The 7,547-nt window shown below is 45.6% G+C and overlaps 1 protein-coding gene and 1 non-coding gene across 2 annotated transcripts in view; one reads left to right on the plus strand and one right to left on the minus strand.

The window, feature by feature from the left end:
- OPN1SW (opsin 1, short wave sensitive) overlaps window positions 1–7,547 on the minus strand; it is a 21,517-nt gene that overhangs the window by 6,517 nt on the left and 7,453 nt on the right. The window lies entirely within an intron of this gene.
- On the plus strand, window positions 5,524–5,595 carry TRNAP-AGG. The gene has a single exon. It is a non-coding gene; the product is annotated as a tRNA-Pro (tRNA).

Genomic DNA, 7,547 nt, shown 5'->3' on the forward strand with positions numbered 1-7,547 from the left:
AAAAAAAAAAAAAAAAAAAAAAAAAAAAAAAAAAAAAAAAAAAAAAAAAAAAAAAAAAAAAAAAAAAACCGAAAATAAATGTTTAAAATTTAAACTTTAACTTAAGAAGCTGAAACAGTGAATTAAATCTAAAGTAAGTAGAGAGGAGGAGATACTAAAAAGCAGAGCAGAAAACAATGAAATTAAGAATGAATAAAGAACGGAGAAAAATCAATGAAACCTGAAGCAAAACCACATAGCTCTCTCCTGTCTCCAGCACAGTGGCTCACGCCTGTAATCCCAGCACTTTGGGAGGCCAAGACAGGCGGATCACTTGAGGTCAGGCGTTCAGGCACAATGGCTCACGCCTGAAATCCCAGCACTTTGGGAGGCCAAGACAGGCGGATCACTTGAGGTCAGGAGCTCACCAACCTGGACAACACAGAGAAACCCCATCTCCACCAAAAAAAACAAAAATTTGCCGAGTGTGGTGGCGGGCGCCTGTAATGCCAACTACTTGGGAGGCTGAGGTGGAAGAATCACTTGAACCCAGGAGGCAGAGATAGTGCCACTGCACTCCAGCCTGGGCAACAGAGCAAGACTCCATCTCAAAAAGAAAAGAAAAAAAGCCAGGCACAGTGGCTCACACCTGAAATCCCAGCACTTTAGGAGGCCATGGTGGGTGGATTACAAGGTCAAGAGACGGAGACCATGCTGGCCAACATTATGAAACCCCATCTCTACTAAAAAATACAAAAATTAGCTGGGCGTGGTGCCTTTAGTCCCAGCTACTCCGGAGGCTGAGACAGGAGAATCACCTGAACCCAGGAGGCAGAGGTTGCAGTGAGCTGAGATCATGCCACTGCACTCCAGCCTGGTGACAGAGTAAGACTCCATCTCAAATAAATAAATAAATAAAATATAAAAACTGAAGGCATTCTAGGTGCATTTAGTAGTATATACAGTGCTCTTCCCAGGCTGAAAGTGCCCTTATTAATTTAGAACATATTCATATGCTAAGGCTTTACAGAAGATCACATGAACTACACTTAGACCAGGGTTTCTCAACATCGGCACTATTGACATTGCAGATAATTATTTGTTGTGGGGGCTGTCCTGTGCATCATAGGATGTTTAATAGCATCCCTCTCCTCTAGATGCCAAAATCAACACTATTAGCCCATGATAACCAAAAATGTCTCCAGACATTGCCAAATGCCTCCTGAGGGACAAACCCTTCCGTCCTCACTCCCCTCCCCTCCAGCTGAAATCTAACCATTGATTTAGATTTAGACTTACAAATGCCCAGAACCCAATGAAATACAATCAAGTGAAAATTTGTTTTTCTATTTGTTCTGATTGTCCAGAAAAAAGGAAAGTCCTACCAAAGTGGATATTTTCTGAATAGTTTCAGGAGGCTGCCTTCTTTCCTTCTTTCCTTCTTTCCTTCCTTCCTTCCTCCCTTCCTCCCTCCCTCCCTTACTCCCTTTCTCTCTCTCTGTCTCTCTTTCTTTCAAGACAGAGTCTTGCTCTGTCGCCCAGGCTGGAGTGCAATGGCGCGATCTCAGCTCCCTGCAACCTCTGCCTCCCAGGTTCAAGCACTTCTCCTGCCTCAGCTTCCTGGGATTACAGGCACGTGCCACCATGCCCAACTAATTTTTTGTATTTTTAGTAGAAATGGGGTTTTGCCATGTTGGTCAGGGTGGTCTTGAACTCCTGACCTTGTGATTTGCCCACCTCGGCCTCCCAAAGTGCTGGGATTATAGGAAAGAGCCACCATGCCTGCCTGCATTCTTTCTTTATCTCTTTCTTTCTTTTTCTTTCTGTCTTCCTTCCTTTTTCTACCTTCCTTTCTTCCTTTCCTTTCTCTCTCTTTCTTGCTTTCTTTCTTTCTCTTTTTTTCTTTCCCTCCCTCCCTACCTCCTCCCTCCCTCCCCTTTCCTTCCTTCCTCTTTCTCTTTCCCTTCTTCCTTCCTTTCTTTCCTTTCTCTTTCTTCCTTTCTTTTCTTTCCTTCTTTGTTTCTTCCTTGCTTTTTTCTCTTTTCCTTTCTTCCTCCTTCCTTCTCTTCTCCTTCCTTCCTTCCTTTCTTCTGTCCTTCCTGCCTTCCCTTCCTCTCTTCCTCTCTCTCTCTTCCCTCCCTCCCTCCCTCCCTCCCTCCCTTCCTTCCTTCCTTCTTTCCTTTCTTCCTTCTTTCCTTCCTGACAGAATCTCACTATGTTACCCCGGCTGGTCTTCAACTTCTAATCTCAAGTGATCCTCCCTCCTCAGCCTCCTGGGCTGGGATTACAGGTGTGAACCATTGCACCCAGCCAGAGATTTTTAAATTTCTATTATCAGTAGAAGTTTATTTATTTACACTCCTTTCTTTTCCTAAAACAGTTTAAGGGAGGCAAAAAAAAAAAAAAAAAAAAAAAAAAAAAAAAAAAAAAAAAAAAAAAAAAAAAAAAAAAAAAAAAAGAAGAAGAAGAAGAAGAAAAAAAAAAGCCCGGGTGTGGTGGCTCACGCCTGTAATCCAAGCACTTTGGAGGCCAAGGTGGGTGGATCACCTGAGGTCGGGAGTTCAAGACCAGCCTGGCCAACATGGTGAAACCCTGTCTCTACTAAAAATACAAAAATTAGCCAGGTGTGGTGGCGCATGCCTGTGATCCCAGCTACCGAGAGGCTAAGGCAGAAGAATTGCTTGAGCCCAGGAGACAGAGGTCACAGTGAGCCGAGATCACACCACTGCACTCCAGCCTGGGCAACACAGTGCAACTAAAAAATAAATAAATAAAAAATAAAATAAAAATATTCAGCAAAAAGAAGCTTCTTTCCCACCCAGCCTCCCAACTACTCAGTTACCCTTCTCAGAGTTAACCAGCGTTAGCTTCTTGCTGTTTTTGATATGTAGTAGGTGACAGTGAGCTTGAGATGATGTGTGTGACAATGTTGTCTGTTAAATTCTGACCCATAAGACTCCCAGACAAGTGATAAGGGATGAGCTGGCATGCTCTTGTGAAAATGAGGACTCAGGATCTGCCTGTCTAACAGCCATCCTCACACTTAAGAGGGGAGTGAAGAAGCTTCTGGAGGGAGAGCCATGGTTCTCCCTAGAGAATTCCACCTGTGGCTCCTTAAATGCAGAGATAAAGGAGCAATTGAGGGCCTGAAGTCCTACTGCAAGGATGAAGGCCACAGTGATTTTAGCCTAGAAGTAAGTTTAAAGTAGGTGCCAGTGGATTTCCACCAGGGCCATGCTCCTCTCCGCTCACTCCATCGTCTAGGAGGCTTTTGGAAGCATTCAGCGTATTTCATGGCTATCACAATAGTGGAGAAGGAATTACTGGTATTCAGTGAACAGGATGCAGCTTCAGATCGGCCAAACAAAGAAGAATGATCCTGCCCCAAATTCCAGCAGCACCTCCAAGAGAAGCGCTGGCTAGGACCCAACCCTGGTCTCAGGCCTGAAACATTTTCAGCAAAGGCCCCCTAGGAGCCCTAGCTTTGAGCAACATCACTCTCTGGCACACTCACCAAGAGGAACCATTTAGGGAATGTGTGCTGAGGTAATGGAAGGACATGTTGCGTGCTCTTTTATTTATAAGTCAGTTTAAAGCTGGGGAACATCGACCCAAAAAAAGTCTCTTTGGTTTGAGGATAGATGAGCTGTTGCCTTCCTCTCTGGCCATGATTAGTTAGCAGAGCCAGTTATCTGGTTCAGACACTTCGATGGAAATAATACAACTTTATGCCCTGAGTACAAAAGAATGCTGGCCAGTGTATTCTCCAAAGTGAGGGCCGTTCTCCCCACCTATCCAAAGGAGGGACTGGTTTGGTAGGAATCCTCCTTGAAAAGATGGAGTATGGGCTCGGGACGGTGGCTCACGCCTGTAATCCTAGCTACTTGGGAGGCTGAGGTGCGAGAATTGCTTGAACCTGGGAGGTGGAGGTTTTAGTGAGCTGAGATCGTGCCACTGCTCTCCACCCTGGGTGACAGTGAGATTCTGTCTCAGTAAAACAAACAAAAAAAAAAGCATGGAGTGTGGAAGATTTCTCCAGGGTTACCATTTCTACTTCAAGCCAAGTGGTGAAGGCTCACCTGCCTGTCTGTTGCCACTAGTGATTTTTTTGTGCACACCCCTAGGGTTTTCTTTCTTTCAGTCATTCATTCATTCCACAGACATGTGCTAAGTGATGACTATGACAGCAGTTGTGCTATGAGGATTAGTGGGATTAATCTGATAAAGTGCTCACACAAGACTGGGCACACCGAAATGCCTGGGAACCGTCTGTCTTGTCAGCCCTTGCCAAGGGTCAGGCACAGGGGGAAACCCGAAGACTGAGAAAACAGGTCTCTGCCCACGTGGAGCTCTCAGCTCACAAAAGACCTCCCCCCTGGAAGTGAGCAAGAATCCAGAGTATGATAGATGTGTACAGGGACGGTGGAAGCACAAGAAGACAGACAGCCTGACCAAGCACACCGGGGTCTCCTATGAGACCCCAGTTTCTGAGGTTCAATCACCCCCTCACTGTTTTTGGGAGCCTCCCAACCTAGGCCACCCATAGGCTGTCATCAGCTCCTTCCTGGGCAGCTTCCCTGGGTAGGCTATGGTAAGGGAGGGAGTGTGGGTATTGACAGGATATATTCGCCATTTCTGGTTTTTTTAGAAAGTCTGGGTAGCTGTGTGTACTGCATTTAAAACAGGCTTCGGATTCAGATAAATATGAATAAGCTGAATTTAGGCAAATTTAAGCATTCAGATAAGTATGAAGTATAAGCTGAATTCAGGCAAGTTGTTTATCTTACAGTGAGGCAACACTGCTCTCATAAGGTAAGGTTAAATAAGATCTGTAAAGCACAGAGTACACTGCCTGGCCCGCAGCAAGCATTCAATGACAGCTTTCCTACTGTGAATTTCTCCCCTGCCTCGTGTTGCCGTCATAACCCATTTCCTTTGTATAGCACTTTACAGTTTGCAAGGTGCTTTCATATACATTGTCTCACCCTGTAAGGAAGACAGGGTAGGTGTTACCTTTCCCAACCAGCAGATGAAGAAACTACATAACTTAACAAACGTCACCTAGTCAAGAGCGAGCTGCGACAATCTTCTGGGTCCTCGCCTGGGAATCTAATGGGCTTGGAGAATGCTTTTCTGCTGGTCTGGTCATGAAGTAAGAAAGAAGCATAGCTCTGAATTGAGTGCAAGGGATCCCAGCTGGGCTCACCAGCCCTGGGATGCCAGGAAAGTGGTGGTTGCCGGAGCTTGGCTTCTTCCCCAGCAGCACCTCTGTGAACTCTGTGGGGAGTCCTGGTGGGGTAACTGGCAGGTCATGGGAAAAACAGACCCTGCCTGGAAGCCCAGGCAGGGGAGTATCTGTGTGGCTCCACAACAAGCTAGGGAGGAGCAGGAGCAAACCCAGGAGCACGGCCTGCTGGAGCGCAGTGGCCTGGGCCAGGAGCCAACCTGGAAGTGGGAGGAGAGAGTTCTAAGAACTGCAAACTGCTGCTGTGGCTGCTGCTGATGTGGCAGGGAGAGCACATCTGGCAAGAGGCAAATACCAGTGGCTCGTTGGTCTAGGGGTATGATTCTCGCTTAGGGTGCGAGAGGTCCCGGGTTCAAATCCCGGACGAGCCCTACTTTTTCTGTCCCTTCTTCCCTGCCGCATACACATACACCGCCTGCCCCTTCCAGGATGGAAGCAAAGAGATGGCCTTGTGGTGTGTGGCTAAAGGACCCTGAGGACAAAGTGGCAGTCAGTGTCCCATCCCCATCCCCCCCTCACCCCCCCCATCAGGTATGACCTATATGTACCCCATTGTTTCCACTGGGGCCAAACTGAGCAGGAAAGGACTGGCAGAGCATCTGGCTGGGCTGCATTTTATTTGGCAGAAAGACAGCCTGTCAGAGAGATCAGGACGAGGCTAGAGCCGGAGGTCAGTATCAGGCAAGCTCTCAACGTAAAACCCAAGCTAGGATGACAGTTACATTTCTGAGTCTCGAAACTTATTTCTCAGAGTTGTTAGGAGGATGAAATCAGAAACTGTGATACACCCTAGAGATGTAGGGATTGTTAGGAGTTGTATTAAAGATAAAGAAAGGCTGGGCATGGTAGCTCATGCCTGTAATCCCAGCACTTTGGGAGGCCAAGGCTGGTGGATCATCTGAGGTTGAGAGTTCAAGACCAGCCTGACCAACATGGAGAAACCCCATCACTACTAAAATACAAAATTAGCTGGGTATATTTTGTATTTGCGGCACATGCCTGTAATACCAGCTACTCAAGAGGCTGAGGCAGGAGAATGACCTGAACCCGGGAGGCGGAGGTTATGGTGAGCTGAGATCACGCCATTGCATTCCAGCCTGGGCAACAAGAGCAAAACTCCATCGCAAAAAAAAAAAAAAAAAAAAAAAAAAAAAAGTAAAGATAAAGAGGATCTAAAGGAAGAACTTCAGGCAACATGAAAGGCTGGACTAAGGTAGCTATCCCATCATCCAGTGGCCCCAAACACACACAGGGATGTTGGATAAAACAGAATTCAAAAGTTAAAATATGGACATCCCAACTTTTTTTTATAAAGGAAATTCTCAGCCATCAGGATTAAAGGAATGTAAAAACCAAAATTTAAAGAAAAGGAGGAGGATGTCACAATGGCCCATTGTGGATGTCACCTGCAGATAAGATAGACACTCAAGATCTGGAGCTGTGTCTCACAGTTCTTCCAATTGTAGGATATGTGGCCTCACCTACCAGAGGCAAGGAGCTAAAGCCAAACCGAACCGAACCTGCATAAAGCTCAGAATATCAAAGGTTCATCTTGTCCATGGAAAGAAGATGAAAGGCTGAGCAGAATGACTCACACCTGTAATCCCAACATTTTGGGAGGCTGAGGTGCGGGGAATCACTTGAGCCCAGGAGTTTGAGACCAGCCTGGTCAACACAGCAAGACCCCTTCTATACAAAAAATAAATTTAAAAAATTAGCCAGGTGTGGTGGTGCGCACCTGTAGTCCCAGCTACTTTGGAGGCTGAGGTGGGAGGATTGCTTGAGCCTGGGAGGTCAAGGCTGCAATGAGCCATGATCACATCACTGCATTCCAGCCTTGGCAACAGAGCCAGACCCTGTCTCTGAAAAGAAAGAAAAAGAAAAGAAAAAAGGATGAAAAACAGTATCCACCAGTCCAAGGAAGCAGAGAAAAGGGGTAGAAGTACAAATCAATCCTGAGAAATTGAAGTCCCAAGTCTGACAAAGTGCTTGTATTATAATCTGGATTTATGTTTTCATGGCGCTGAATCCAAGTGAGAAATTAAATATAAAACTGGTTTATGACCCTTGAAATCCTTAGGAATTCCACACAGCCACACATAAGCAAGAAAGAGTTCTACAAGACTGTCTTCATGTAACCAGGTTGTATAGGACTCTCATCAAAACCAACCAACAAGCCAACCCATCAAACTTACAAAAACCCAAAAAAGAAGAAGAGATCACAATAAAAATTATGAACTTGTAAAATATAAAATATTGTAAACTTTCCCTACTTTTTCTTCTCCAGACTGAGAGATACAGAGTACCTTTTTTTTTTTTTTTT

This window comes from Cebus imitator, unplaced genomic scaffold (assembly GCF_001604975.1).
Source record: "Cebus imitator isolate Cc_AM_T3 unplaced genomic scaffold, Cebus_imitator-1.0 Scaffold219, whole genome shotgun sequence".
NCBI lineage: Eukaryota > Metazoa > Chordata > Mammalia > Primates > Cebidae > Cebus > Cebus imitator.